The sequence below is a fragment of the Ceratina calcarata genome, unplaced genomic scaffold, assembly GCF_001652005.2.
Source record: "Ceratina calcarata isolate Rehan_Ccalc_2016 unplaced genomic scaffold, ASM165200v1 scaffold44, whole genome shotgun sequence".
Lineage (NCBI taxonomy): Eukaryota > Metazoa > Arthropoda > Insecta > Hymenoptera > Apidae > Ceratina > Ceratina calcarata.
Window position 1 is genome coordinate 529,389 of NW_017167821.1, and position 15,597 is coordinate 544,985.

Below are 15,597 nucleotides of genomic sequence, written 5' to 3' on the forward strand. Positions count from 1 at the left end.
GTTTTGTACCTTACAAATACTTGTATTGTATTGTTGTATTGTTTATTTACCATCCAAATAGAAAAAAATGGAAGATTCTTATTTCGTATGTAAAACATGCAGGATTTAGTTCAGTAATTAGATTCAAAAGATATTCGGACGCCGATTATAGTCGGCACCCGTACAACACAGCACGTCGCGCGGCCGCCGACTATAGTCGGTGTCCGTAGCGAAAGTGTTAAGAACCTGAATCGAGATTTTTTGTTAAATCTTGTTTAATCCATTAACAAGAAAACAATCGGAGTGAATAACAAGAATTAAAAGCGAAGCAAGTCGGGGTTGCAGGCCTTTATCAGCCTTCAGAGGCACGTGGTTGTTTCGGGCGGTGAACTACACCGGATATAAGCAACGGATAAGAAAGTTTCAGAGGCTCTATGAAAAATGCAACGTTCGAGTTATCGTCGACGTGAATTTTTCATCGGCGCTACCTGCCGCGCCCCTTCGAAACCATAATTCGTTTTGACCTTCTATTTTTTTTATTTCCATCTTTTTGTCTTAACCCTCTCTCACGACGGGGATGGCAAAGTTTCCAAGCGACCCGCGAGACGGGAGTGGAAACTTGGTTCTGACATCTTCGATTGCTCCGTCCATATCTGCACTGCCGCCCAAAAGTACAGAGTCTCTCAATAACGACTACCATATAACATTTTACTTAATAATTTTGTCAAAACATACTGTGTGATTTCATTAGACGACAGAGATCATTCATTGAATCTATCCTTCTAGTAAATGTGTTTACTGAGTAAGGTTCAATGATTTCATTACTTCCACATGCTTTTAAGCGGCAGTGCATCTAAACCCAGTTCCCGAACTGCGATACACCGTGGAAAGTCTTGGAGGGAACGTCGCGTGACGAGAACGTGATGCAGGAAAGCTAGAGAGAAACCCTTATCAAACTGTCGGTGAAACGAGCGACACGCTTCGAGTTTTGTCATTCCCATTCGGGGGTGGAAGCTCATTCGTTCTTTAATCCAACATGACAATGCGACCGGTTCCAATCAAAGTTCGAACCATTGTTGTCCATTTTTATACAAGCATACTCGTTAACTCATCTATTCTGTCCATTTAACATAAGCGTGATTGCCGCTAATGAATCACCCTGACAATTTCTGAATGAATTCACTGATTTCATTAAAACGAATGCACAATAAAATTACATATCCTATCTAATTGGTACAAAGATTGGACTTTTTACTACAGTTTTTATTAGCTGAACTAGACTACGTGGATCTCGATGGAAACTATCAGGTTTTTGCTGGGAGTACTTCGACTTACGTATTCGCTACTGAGGAGCTGCACATTATTGCGTAAGATAATTAAACGGAGTCACTGGAATGGATAAATTAAATCGTCTACTATTTCTCGGGCCTGTAATTAGTCGTCTACCCAAAGCGCGCTGTCAAAGAACAGGTTCCCGCGCTCCGTTATCAGGAGACAAGCTGTTAATTAAGTGAACCGGTTCCGTCTGTCGCTGAAGATAACGGAATCCTCTGGATAACGGCGACTACACTTTTAGTACAAGTGTAAATGTTCGATGAGGCTCCTGCCGCGAGGAGATTAGAAAATCCCGAATCGCAAATGGTTCGCTAAATGGAACTGAGTAATTGTCGAGGAATCGCGTTTCACAGAAATTCTTGTATCTCTCAAGAAATAACACAATCATCCGTCTTATCAAAATCGTATGACGTGTACAACGAGTCTATTTTATGAAAAAATCAGATTTTTTATAAACATTGTAATAGCTTGAAATTCAAGGCAATTCCTAATTCCGACCGAATTCTCGAACACGTTTATAGATTCGGCGCCTTCGATGTGAATCGAAGCTAAACGAACAAGAGGAGAAAAGAGAGGCGAGAGAGAGATTTGTCGTGAGCATTGGAGATTGGAAGCACGAGGCGAGGTCACGGAAGCAGAGATAGGGTGCGCGAGGAGAAGAGATACGAAGAGAATTCCACGGGGCGTGGACGGGATAAGTTATCCTTGTATCTCGGGATGCGCACCGACATTATTTCGTATCTTGCAGGACACTTCGGGCAATGAGGACGTCCTGCCGCGCACGCTGCCGGAATCCGTAACGAGGTCTTATCTATCTTAGTCCACCTTCCTTTTTTACCCCCCCCCCCCGCACACCTCCCCTTCCTCTCACCGAGACGCTTTGCACGCGTGTTTCTCTTAAATTAAAACCCGTCCCTCTTCAACTTTAAATCGATTTCACTTCAGTTTCGATGAACTTTGCCTTTGGATTATCAAAATTATCGCTCACCGAGACACATTGCATACGTGTCTCTCTTAAATTAAAACCCGTCCAACATGAAATTGATGTTAGCTCAATTTAGACGAACTGTCTTCGGTTTATAAAAAAAGGAACGTCTATCAAAGCCATCGGTTAACGTTTTACGGTCGCGTTGCCAAAAGTAATTGCAGGATTCAGATGCGATCTGCGCGGCGATTCGCCCTCGATATTTCATCGAGGTATCCGAGGTGGCGAGCTCCGATCGAACAATTTTTCAAGACAAACGAGCACCGATTACATCGTGGAACATATTTTCGGACAAAGGGTACGTTGACATTTTTTACCCCCGAAACAACAAATTTCGAGAGGAAAAAAGCGGCGCGATACCCGGGCCATATTTTCGGAAACTTTTAAAATTCGTAGGCGTGTGTACGTACTTTACGCGCTGCGGACCGCTAATAACAAACCTCGTGGTGATTACATGGCGTGATTTCGCGCAGATTGGACGAGTGATTAATTCTTGCGGACAATCCACGCGCGGCCACCCTCTCCCCCGTCCGCCCTCTCTGTGGATTTGTCGCTCGCGCCAAACCCCCGGCAAGGATATTTTAATTCCAGAGCGGTTTGAAACGGTTATTAATTCGTGTGTCGAGGGTCCAGCGATAGAACCGAACGACGACGACGCTCGTAAAAACAGCCCCATTGTTATCGCACGTCCCGCGGCTCGCAGTGGGCGGCACTCGAATCGAGGGAGGGAGAGGGGGGCGAAAGACGCAGGAGTTTTGTACATACGCACGTTCGTTCTTCGCCGTTATCGCGAAAAACCAAATTGATTTTTGGCGGTGCATTTTTTTTCAAACCGAACACGGGAACGATTTTATCGTACGAGATGAACGCCACCCGCTGTTGCTTTCAATTATTTAGAAACGCTCCCGATCCTTTGTGCCTCGCAATTTTTCTTTCATTTCCATATTCGAACTGCATGAAATTTCAAAAATAGCTAAAAGGTCATTCGCGAACAATAAAAATTCCAAACTTTACTTTGTGACCTTTTTTCTGATTTCCATGCGATTGTCATAGAAAACGTTAGAGACTCTGTAAATAAAACTAATTAATAAATGATCTATGAAAATGCTTTCCTGCGATCTACTCTGTGTGTCCTGTCCATATGCGAATGAATGGCAGCATGCTGTGGGATATCTCGCGATTCTTTTGGATTGATTAATGCCCGGTCGCCCCTCGAAACTGTTTTGCAACCCCCTACTCGTTTTGCGACGACAGACTCATCTCCGATTTTATGCCTCGTTTGAGGGCGCACCGGCCTGCCTCCCTCTCTTCCTTTGCAAGGGGTGAACCCTCGACGAAACGAAAATCACAGACCACGAGACTCGCGGGAATGGTCTATTTGGTATTTAAATAAGCGTGTCCCGTAACCGTACCGAATTCATTTTTTTTTTTCGAAAAGACCCTTGGTCACTCGTCGTTACGCAAAAGGTTTGACCACGCATAGTAAATATCCGAACGCTTTGATGGATCACTTCATTAACAAATTCAGAGATCCCTTCAGTACATCGTGCAAAAAGAATCAATAAGAAACGTCATTTAAAATGATCGATTAATCACCGATTTCATCGCTACTTCTGGCAGAAATATATTTTGTATCATGTAATGAGATGATGTGCGGCACGTTTTAAGAAAATGAGTAAATAACAAGTTATTTCACGTGATACTGTTCCAGTTATTATTAGCGAAATGACGCAACAGTTGCGCCGGCGGGATGCGTTAAGCTGAGGGTTTATTAACACTAGATAAAGTTTTTGAGATCGTTATAAAACGAGAACTCGGACAATGGGAATGCTCGGGCGAAGTTCGCTTTTAGAATAGCTGCAGCGATGCAGCATTCTCGAAAATTGCGAAACTTTCGTTACAACGGTATTGCTCGGAACGTACACAATGAACGGTTTCCGAAAGCGGGACAGATTCTTCGTGACTGGAATACACGAGATTATTTCTTTCCCTCGAAACTCGTTTCCGTTCTCGTTGTTAAGAAGTGCGCGTACCGTGGAAAGCAATAGGGGTAGTTCGTTCCTCGTTAAAAAAAACGTACCGATGAACAGATAACGAGAGAGTTCACGGAAGCTGATCGATTTCTCGCGTGCGTCGTCGCAGAAAAAAAATAAGCGAAACGGCTAAACACGAGTGGCGGGAGGAAGAGAGATCGATTGGCAATCGGGAAAACAACAGTCGCGAGGACGGTTAATCCAGCGATTTTCACCGATAACGGAAGCCCTTGAAAATAAAGTTGCCGGAGCATCTCGGGGGAGAGACACGAACGAGTCAATATTGTCTTGGCGTGCTAAGCGCGCTAAAGTACACCGGCGTGCAGGAAACTTTCTATATCTTGGTGCGTAGTTGCGAACAAACTTGACGGAATCCAACAATAAGGCAAAGTTCCGTCCCCCGCCTCCCGTTGTTTCTGGTTCACGGTTAAAAATAAATACACCTCGGCTCAGACCTCATCCGCCACGAGAACAAACAGGATCGCAAAAAATAGCCCTGTATCCCTCGCCAGAAATACGTTCTATCGAATTGTTCTCTGAACACGATTTTCGGATGAATTATCTTATTTCTGTATGCATTACTTTCGAAACGGAGAGAAAGGAAACTCGTATGCATTTAGAAGAAACTTTGAGAGTTATGTTTTTCCCGAGACGAGGGCACTACATATTTTCTAGTTTTCGCGTAGCTGCAAAAAGGAAAGGACAATGGTGCCGAAAAAAGCTGGTTCCGAAGAAAGGATTCACGAAGATTTCATTTACAATACGCGTGGCAGGTTCGCGTGGCGGCATTGTACTTTCGACAATGCCGCACTCTGCGGTGGAGCATAAATAGAGGTTTACGCTGTATATCCTACCCCATTAAAATACAACGATAATATGCCGCGAATTTCAACAATATTACTGAAAAAATCTTCTTACGCGATTCAATCGAATTGATAATGTTTAATTATCAGGAGCCTTAACAATCAAATTACCGTACGGCGTTTCGCCATTGATCGTTCCATCAGTATCTTACAGATCATTAGGGTATTTATGGGTCAATCGCAAAAACGTAACATTCCCATTTTTGTAATAATGTTACCGAATAGGACAGTTTGTCGTGGAAGCAATAGAATCCGGCGAGACTTTTGAAAAGTATGTAACTTTCAGTGGCTATGGCCGAGAATAAAGTCTCAAGTATCCTCGACTATAGACCCCCGCCTACGATAAAATCTAATGAGACGTCGGAGAGCTCGAGAATCCTGAGAGCGAAATTGCAGATTCTGTACCCTATATTTTTTCCGTCTAACGTTCGACGTCGAATCTTTTATTAACGCTCGAAATCGATTTTTCAATTCCACCCTTTAAGCTCTATCCTCTCTCTCTCTGTCTCTATCGTAACGCAGTCGTCTCTCTTTTTCTAAGAGAAATGTTAATCTACGATATTGGGTGTTTGAATCGATGCGTCCGTTTAATTTGGCTTCGCGGGAATCGCCTTTGAGATTCCTTAAGGAAACGTCCAACTAAAGAGAACTCGTTACATCGACTTTTCGATCGCGCTCTAAAAATTGCCTCCGAGAATCGACCGCTCAGAAACGACCGCCAGACTCCAATTTCATTTCTATTTCTATCACTAGCCAGAGGAGAACCGAGCAATCCTGCCAGATCCTTTTATACTCCGCGTAAAAGGAAGCCACTTGCAATTAATACTTAGACGCTGCTTACAAAATTCTGCAGAATCGCTGCAACTTTCGTCGAGATGAAAGGACACTTGCAATTATTAGAAAAAGTTTTGGGGAATCGTTACTCGTTAACGAAAGCAACGTCGGTGACGTGAAGCTAACTCTACCATAAACATGAGAAGAAGGCAAGTAAAGATAGGTAAGGCGAAAATGGAGTCAAAAGGATCGAGTCGAAGGAATAACATTTACTTAGGGGAACGACGACGCGTCTTTTGTCGGACGATAAGAGAGCGCGCAAGTGGCCTGGCTAGTGGGACAGAGAATACACCCGCATTCGATATACGCTCTCCTTTGTCAAATGTTCCCCGTGCACGGATGGCTGGCGTATCGTTCGCATTAGCCTCTTTACGATCGATTAATTCCTCGGCTGCGGAACAAAACATCTCGCCGTGTGAACGATCCACAAAGTCGCTGCCGCCGGCTCTCTGTCAGGGCTTTGTTACGCGCATAGAACAACGGCAAAGCGATAAAAATATCTTGCAATAAAAAATGCATCGTCTAACTATTAAACACCCGTTAAAAATCCCGCCATTATTCCTTCTCTTCAAGAATTTTACATTATGTTTGACGCATACTCAACGTGATGTAACTCAAAAAATTATACATATACCATGTAATAAATAAGGAAACGTTTGAAACTATTGATTCAGATTTGACGTTCTATATACAGTTGTTCTATCAATCATTACATGATTCGATGAATGTACTAATTTAATCTCATCGATTCGCACAAAAACTTGATTGATAATTTATACTGAATATACAGTATTCCTTCGATAAAGTGAGAAGATTCAACGGTACGACTTTTTCATCCCCGCTACTAAGAGTTATCTCGCTTGGAATCAGTGAAACAATTAATCCCGATCCCGATTAGTATAACATGATCTGAAATCAAATACCTGTGTGAAACAATGCTTAAACAATAATGACAAAAATTGTCCACATTTGAAGTTTTCTTTATATAAGTTTCGTTACATCGGATGTTCAGTTCAACGGTTTCATATCTATCGAAGGAATATTAACAAGAGGAAATGTTCGATTCGTTTAACAAGTGGATGGAAAGAATTATAGCGGGATTCACGACTTAACGAGGGATACTAATGAAAACGTACAGTCGAATTAACACTTGGAGACCGTTTGGGTAGTCGCCAAACGACTAATTTACAAGGGCGATAATTTCGGAGTAAAATTGGTGCCGGGATCGGCGTAGAAAGCAACCGCAACGGATATAACAAGCGTTGTTTACAAATAGAAAGTGGAGTGTGTTTACTTACTCTTCGAAGATACGCGTGGTGAAAGTCGACGAACACCTGGCTTGTCGAAGGTCAATTCCGGAAGCCGAAATCGTATCTGTGGTGTGAAGCGTAGTAAGATTACCGTTGGCCGAGCGACGATAAAAAGCACCAAAAATAAACAAACGTCACGTGGCACATAGGGACATACGCACTACAATCCTGTGACCGGTTCACGAATAAACAAAACACTGCGTACGCGAGAGGGAACGTTTCCTTTCAAAGATCTCGGCTTCGCACTATAAAACACGGCTCACCTTTTCCGAACTTTACTTCTCTGTCCGAACAACGATCGCCATTACCTCTTCGATTATCGATCTCGTATCGTTCCACCAACCGCATCGATCGACGTATCGATCGTAACGAAAATGGAGATCAGCGTAGTGAGTACTGTCACGGTCCTCGGGGCGACCTTGCGGTCGAATTTCGTGGAAGGACGCGCACGAGGTCCAGCGGCGGGCAAAAAAACGGAGCACTCGCGGTCGAGAAGAGGTTGAGAGAGAGGAACGACCGGCGGGCGACGAAGAAGACGACGACGACGACGACGGTCGCGTGGTATCGATTCGTGTGGAAAGCCGGTGAGGTATAGAGAGAGAAAGAGCAAGAGAAAGAGCTTTTTCTTCGCGTTCCTCTCCTCTCCTCTCCTCTCTCCTTTGTCCACGCACTTTCTCCCTCCCTCTCTCCCTCTCACTGTTGAGCCTCGTGCGACGCGGTCACCGTCCTTGTATACGTCGTACTCGACGTTGATGCAAACTCCTCTTCTCTCTCTCTCTTTCTCTTGCTCTCCCCCGTTGCGTATTCGTAACTCGCGAGATCCGAAGAGAATTCGCGTGCTACTAGGGGTCAACGGTTGCTGTGCAATGATGACAACATGCGTACCGGTGCGACGCGATCACGGAAGACAGACGCGTCTCCCACGAAGGTCCGGGTCGGACTGAGCGCGGCGGGGAGACCAACGCAGTCGTTCGAGGTACCGACCACCCCCACCCGGAGGAGCCACGCTTCGGAGTTGGCGTTACCAACCCTCGACGGCCTTGCGCTTCCCCTCTCGAACATCCCCGGCTAGCGATGGCCATTCGATATTCCCTCTGTCGCAAGTTTTCGTGCAATTTGCTGGTAAGTACGAATGCTCAGTCTCAAATACGCGCCCGAGCTTTAAAGCCCGGCTGCAGCATCGTCTCCCCTCGATCTTCGCGAATTTAGAACAAGGATTAAAATTCAGAAACTTCTTCTTTCAGCAATGCGTTTAATTAACAGATCGCTTCTTCTATTTATTAATGTGCACGCGCTGTTGCTGACCTCTCAGAAATAGAAAAGCACAAACTTTAATGAGGAGTTTAAAATGTAAAACAGCAGATTGTTACTTTTTATCGTTATCAGGCAGTGCTTAATGTTCGGTACAAAGTAAGTTGATGAAGACGAGGTACGAAATAACTTGAAATGAAGTTTGAAGCTTCTCAAACCCATCGCTGCAGAACCCTACTACCCAGCATGCGTGTTCTCGCTTTCCCTGTTCCTCCACCTTATGCTTTTACCCTCTCTCTCGGTCCCACGATTTTGCTATCCCCTGCCTACATTTCTCTACCCTTCCACGTTTCTCCATCCTTCTTTTCCGCCTTTCTTCTTTTACCCTCTCGAACAGTACCGTACAGCTCTAGGAGCTGACCCTCTCCCAGGTACCTTGCACCCTTCTTTCGCTCCCTACTTTCGGCGATTTTAAGGCTCGTTCACTCCAGCCAATTTAAAAAACGAGTTACTCTCGACAACGGATCAATCTTCTTATTGATTTCGTTCAAGAGTAACGGTCTCCTACTTGTTTATCAAAAAATCTGACAAATATTCCGTAGGTGCTCGCCTCACGATCAATTGAAAGATCACTGTAAATCGTGTAATGTGTCAAATCAACACTAGTTAATCATGGATAGATTCGATCATTTTACTTCAAAGAACAGAAACAATTATCATGTAACAGAATCATGGTGCTTGATTTTCATCTGTTTATTCGTGGTCCTGCAACGTCTCATTTCTATTCAGGACGAGCGAGACAGTACGGTTGATCACAAATGCACGTCGAATTCGTTAATCTTGTATTTTTCAGCGAGACGATTGAAATTCGGGTGATAAATTTTAATTCTCGTCTCGCGTTGTTATTTATGCATACGGTATCGCCGCGTTTTGCTTTAAACTCGCGGCGAAGAACAGCTCGCGGCTGGTTTTGGTACGTTGCCATGGCTCCGCGGATGCTGTTCCTTCCTTCCGTCCCTTCTTTCTTTCTCTTTTTTCATGCATCCTGTCATTGATATATCGCGCGTATCCGAATCGCGCAAACGTGATTTATGTCGCTCATTGCGCAACACAGATAGCCGAAGTGACTGGCCGGGAATGCATCTTGCCAGAACGGGGCCACCGCGGAAACCTAAATTCGCCAATTGCATAATGGAATGTCGCGTGCACCGCGCTCAGTTATACGTGAATCATTCACCCGATCCATTGACTGTGAAGCAGAGTATCAAAAACGCGTTCTTCATATTTTTCCTCCTCGTAGTCTTCGGATCCACTCAGACTCCGAATGAATTGGTTAGATAGATCTATTTAATTAAAGTTGCCTCGTGTTCGCTTGCTCGATAGAAGCAATCAGGTCAATTAGTAGGGAATGAGAAATGCACTTTGTTATTAATTATATATGTAAGAAGCTTGCAACTTCGAAAGTACGTTTCTGCAATTTTTTACGTCACATGTTTATTAATCGTGCTCCGTTCGATGTTCGTCGTGAAAATCTGCGGAGACGTAAGGGTAGGGAGGAGAAAATCAGTACGGTGTCGAAAAGGAACGGGCTGGGAGGAAGTTTAAAAGCGAACGGCAATTCTTGAGGTCAAAGGCTTTGGACAGGAGGATATCGACACGCCGTGAGAGGACTGCAGCCGATAGGGTGAAAATACATTGTACGTTCTTATGTGCACCGCTTTCTTCACGGGTTCTCGTCGCTTCGGGCCGCGAAATAAAAACTTGAACAGCGTGGCCAGGATTGAAACGGTCTCGCAAATATCTTCGCGCGATATTCCCTTGTCTCTTGAAATGTCGCTTACATCCAACCTCCCCCACCGCCCTCGTAAGTTTTGAAACGTTTTCTAAATAATATGTACGATATGAACGTATATTGTAAGAGTATGGATGAACGAATGAGAATTCTATAATGTCGATTGAAGTTGAAACGAGATTTAATTTTATTGAAACTATTCAAAATTAATTATATGATTGACAATAATCTCTCAATTTGTCGACAAACACGTGCTCGACTGCAAATTGTCAGGATTCCTTTTACAGTGCCGTGAAGCTTCATAAAACGCGAAGGAAATCTTTAATAACCGTCCATAAGAATTACAATTGGATTCCAACGAAACAATATCGAATACCGGGCAGCCGTAATTTTTTCCGCGCGCTGATTATTGTATTTCATTCGACGTTTCCTTTGTCTGGTATTCCCTTAATATAAAATGTCTCGGAATTCGCCGAGCGCCATGGGGGATATCAGTTCCTTTTTCTATCACATTTACTGGGATCAAGAACGAATTTCACGATGCGGCCGCGGGTAAAAGCGCGTGGGAGGCTCTCCCGACGCGATGAAAGCCAAAAACGGTAATCCGGCTCGTTCTCGGTGAAGGGCCAAAGGTTTTTTCGCGGTAACCTAGCCTAAAGCAACCGGGAACACCTAGTTTTACCCGGCACCCTTCTGCTTCTTTTATCACTCGTTCTCGCGAATCCGAGGGAGCGACTAAAGATATTTCACATCGGATCACCCGTCCTTCGTTCATACCGTATATCTCGGTCTCTGCCACTCGTATAATTCGATCGGCCCAATGCAAATGCGGTATACATTTCCGTTCGGCACTTCTGTATACTGTTTATCAGGAAACTTCGCAAACATTTCATTAGAAATTCGAAACGTTCATTGAATGATCATTATGATTCATGTTGTTATTTGATTTAGTAACGTCACATTCACCGCACAACGTGATAATATTTGTGCACGTCCACGTTGTAAGAATCACTTGAATCATGCTATGTAACAGCCCGTTCAGACGATGCGACGTTCTGACGGATTCGGTAGTTTTACCAAATATGACCGAAAGCAGCGCTCATATTTTTCGTATTTTAGACTTCCACGGTAGAAAATTTGAAAGTTTACTAGCCCGCCGGAACTATGGAAATAAGAATTTTATAGATTATATACGGTAGAATGGGGAATACCGGGCGGCGTGGAAACTTTAAAAACATCCCCAGAACGCGTTATCGTGTCATTTCCAAACTCTACAATGGGGCCCGCCGTACGTGCGTCCCGTTAATATTGAACGCGCTCGAGATTATTGAAAATCGATTACTAACTGAAAAAACGCGATTCCTTCTTACCTCTGTTTGAAGTTAGTTCAAAAAATGAAGATGCAATTTGTTGGCAAGGTAAATTTATGAGATTTTGTCTAAAACACACAGTGTGACACGCGTGTAAACGAATTCTTGAAAGTTTTATCGTATCATGTGTTCTCTTATGCTGCTCTAATAGAATTTGATTAACCGATTGATTAAAAAAATCAGAATGGGGCCGTAGGTAACAAAAACGGTGAGGTGATCGATCAAACGTAGCTGCGGAAAGCTAGCAACATAACCGATCTCGAGCAGCGACAGTGACGAATCTTTCTCGGTTCCGGGGTCATCACGGGTCGTCCTCCGTCGAAAAGAGAAGCTGACGTGGTCGGTGGCACAGGAAACGAAGGTTTTCGGCCGCGTTTGTTCCGGGACCGCCGCAACACGAGTTACGGATAATAACGGCGGGCTATCCAGCAGCCACCGGAGTTAAACCGCAACCCCATCAACATACGCCGCACGTACCGTTCGTGCACTTGCATGTACGTGCAGCTGCACCTGCAACTCGTACACTACCCTTCATAAGTTTTAAACAAAACGTTTATCGATCACACGAATAATTCTGTATCCATCACCTTACGAGGTAATACCAATCGAAAGAGGATTATTAATTTCAATTTAAAACAGAATGAAATTAAAGTACAAAATGTTTCAAATTCAGATCATTTTTTATAAAAAAAAAGTTTGAACAAATATCTCTGTCGATTAAATTGCCATATGTTTGTTTACTGAAAAGATTGTATTGTTTACCAAGTTTAATATTTATGAAAGGTAATGTACATGGAATACTCGAACGATTCTCTCCTGCCGATCAAAAGTTCAGCCAGAGCTATTACTCGCATTTTGTGGACCGACGCGAAATGAACCCGCGCGGTCTGCTAAACTATTTCCAAATTATAACTTGCAGCTACGTCAAACCAGACAATTCTAGACATTATTGCGAAACGATATACATTTTGATTCCTTCAAATATTAACTCTGATAAGAATTATCCTTTCAATTTCATAGTTTACTAATACAAATTATGATGCTTCTGCCTTAACCAGACAGTCTGCTAGCTCTATTGCATTTTTTAACAAATCTCGTTGAAAATAATTCTTCGTTTTGTAATCAAACCTGATGAAGCTGTCGGAATCGGTGACGGTAAAATTGTATGGGGACCGGAAACGTTCCAAGGAACATAAATACGTAAGCGTGTTTAACTCGGTTCCATGCATATTTGCATTCTACACTCTCGACGGTTACAATGGCTACACATAGTTTCTGTTTGCGCCAGTACGGATATTTAGACGTGCACAAAAGTTGCTCGCGTTGACAAACGCGAGCCATCGCACATTATAAACGCCTTCTGAATTTAGTATACAAAACTAAGGAATAATTAATAAATCAATATGAAACGACGTACCAAATGTTATATTAAGCATTACGATCATTGTGTGAAATATTATAGTATAACCACTGGTGATCTGAATTTAATTCCGAAATTAAGAGAAACTCGACGCTAACTAAGTAAGTTCATTCGACATATAGAAATTGAGTATGACCTCCTTTGGGAGTTTCCACCGCAGTTGCATCGTTCAACTTGGCTATACGCTACGTATTTACCGCATAAATGTCGATGCACGTGCGTACGAATTTGAATAAACTGACGTTTCGTAAACGCGAGAAAAGTTTACAAGGGCTCGCCTACATTCCACGTAGAACCTCGTATAATGTCGACGGCTGAAGGTACGTGTCTTTGGTGCACATTCGATTCAGGTACACATCCCATCGAATACTTGCATTCATAAAGACGGGCATACGTCCGTGTACGAGGAAGATTTATAGAACGTCTGTAGATATCGCAGGAGACATATATTCTACTCCTAGCATCGTACATTTTCCAGTAGAATATGGTGTTATGTGTCATAAATTGTTGTATGATATAATTAATTATTTCTTGGTCTTATTCTTATATTTTGTAGGTTTTCTCATAATCTCACTTCATATTCGTATTGAGTAATAATAATGGTTGATTTGTAATTACGTTAACTTAATTTCCACTGGCGTGTCACGTGTAGAGCATATTCCGGCACACGGGACACGCATACGTTCGCATTAACGAGGCTTCTTGGATGCAACTAGGTAGTACGTATGTACCGATCGACGACGAGGGGGACAACGTGTTCCCGTGGGATGTATTATACATGTACGAGGCCATCTACAGGAGACTCCTCTACTGCTGGTGCTCGGGGCAAGAGGGAGTTGACCGACGCGGGACCAGCCAATTGATAAATAATATTATTTCCTTCCCCTCTTCCCATCTGCGACCGACTCGATCGGTTATCTATAATTTCCACGGGATCTTCCCGAGGAGATCGCGAGGATACAATTTGCGCCCCGTCATCGCGCACTGCATCTACCACCCGCCTCGGTTACATCAGACCTTCCATTATGTTGTTGTACAAACGCGATGGTTTCAATTTTCTATAACAGGTATCCGGCGATTTGTTATCATCTGATTTATACTAAACGATTTTCCGATGGAAAGGCGAAGACAGATTCGACTATTAACACATTTTCATACACTGCCGACTAAAAATATTATAATCAAAGTTAATGGAATATTTCATATAACGATGTCTTTGCAATGCTTAGAATTCGGAATAATGTTGCATGCAATGTTTGACGCAATATTTGGGTTTCACTTCGCTTAGTGAGTTTAAAAATTGTGTGTTGACCACCGTACGGAGTTTCTTATTAATAACGCGTAGCCGCTGTCAAAGGAGGCAGAGGCTACCTGTCGCATTCGTTCTCGGCGTGTACTTGGACGAGAGGCAAAGGTGCACCGAGCTGGGATGTTTGTCCAGCGTGGAGGATGAAGCGTGGTTGAAAGCGGAGCCTCCTCCTGTTTCCCCGCACATAATAGCGGAGTGTATCGTTCGCCGATTATGGCCGGGTGGTAGCGGAAAAGAGAGAACATCGTCAGCCCCTTCAGCCTGGGTAAACACGCGCGCGTGTATGTACACGTACACCGACAAGGCGTAACGAGGTCGAGGATGAGGTCGTTCAGAAAGTGGCGTATTCCATTAATGGCACCGAGACGCACACCCGCCGCCGCCGTCGCGACGACCGGTCTTAACGACGACGAGAGCCTCGTCTTCCTGATCTTACAACAGCGGACCAACTTTGGTAAACTTCTTCATCCCAGCGGATAAGATCTACGAGAGGACATGTAGGTACTTAACTGGAATCACTATGCGCTTGGCTTCAAAGGCATACCTGCAAGTCTCCACTGAATCTTTCTTAGGAATTAATATGGACAAGCTTGTAATTAGATTAAGACGTCGCTGTTTGCTACGCTTTATTAATTTTCACAATTTTATGAAATTAATTAATGAATACTTTTCACTTTACAATATTAACGCGAATCAATTATGTGGATGGCCTAGAAAAGATTCATTATAATTTTCACGATATGGAAATTAATATGGAGAAGATCGTAATGAGATTAGGATGTAAGATGTCCGCTGTGTTCCGTTAATAAGTAGACTCGACAATTTCATGAACTGCAATATTAATGATATCCAATCTAAACTTATACATCGGAATCCATTAACGAAAATTTAGAAGTTCGTGAACGGGACGGATTTTACATAACGATATTATGATAAATCTGGGACCGTTTAATGGGATACAAGCTACGCGTGAGCGGCCATGCTTAAAATTACATCGACGGTTCAGCGAAATACGCATCGTGGCAATGATGAAAATTACTTTGAAATCAGCTTATCCGATTATCAATTCTGGAAAGAACAGCTTCTGATAAAATACATCGAGGACCTTGAGCGTGT

General features: G+C 43.3%; 1 protein-coding gene across 1 annotated transcript in view; it reads right to left on the bottom strand.

Moving 5' to 3' along the window:
- LOC108627136 (uncharacterized) overlaps nucleotides 1-8,268 on the bottom strand; it is a 192,452-nt gene extending 184,184 nt beyond the window's left edge. The window contains exon 1 of the mRNA XM_018028217.2: nucleotides 7,328-8,268. The gene's annotated coding sequence lies outside the window, so the exon portion shown is untranslated. The remainder of the gene's footprint in view (nucleotides 1-7,327) is intronic.
- Nucleotides 8,269-15,597: the final 7,329 nt, after the last annotated feature.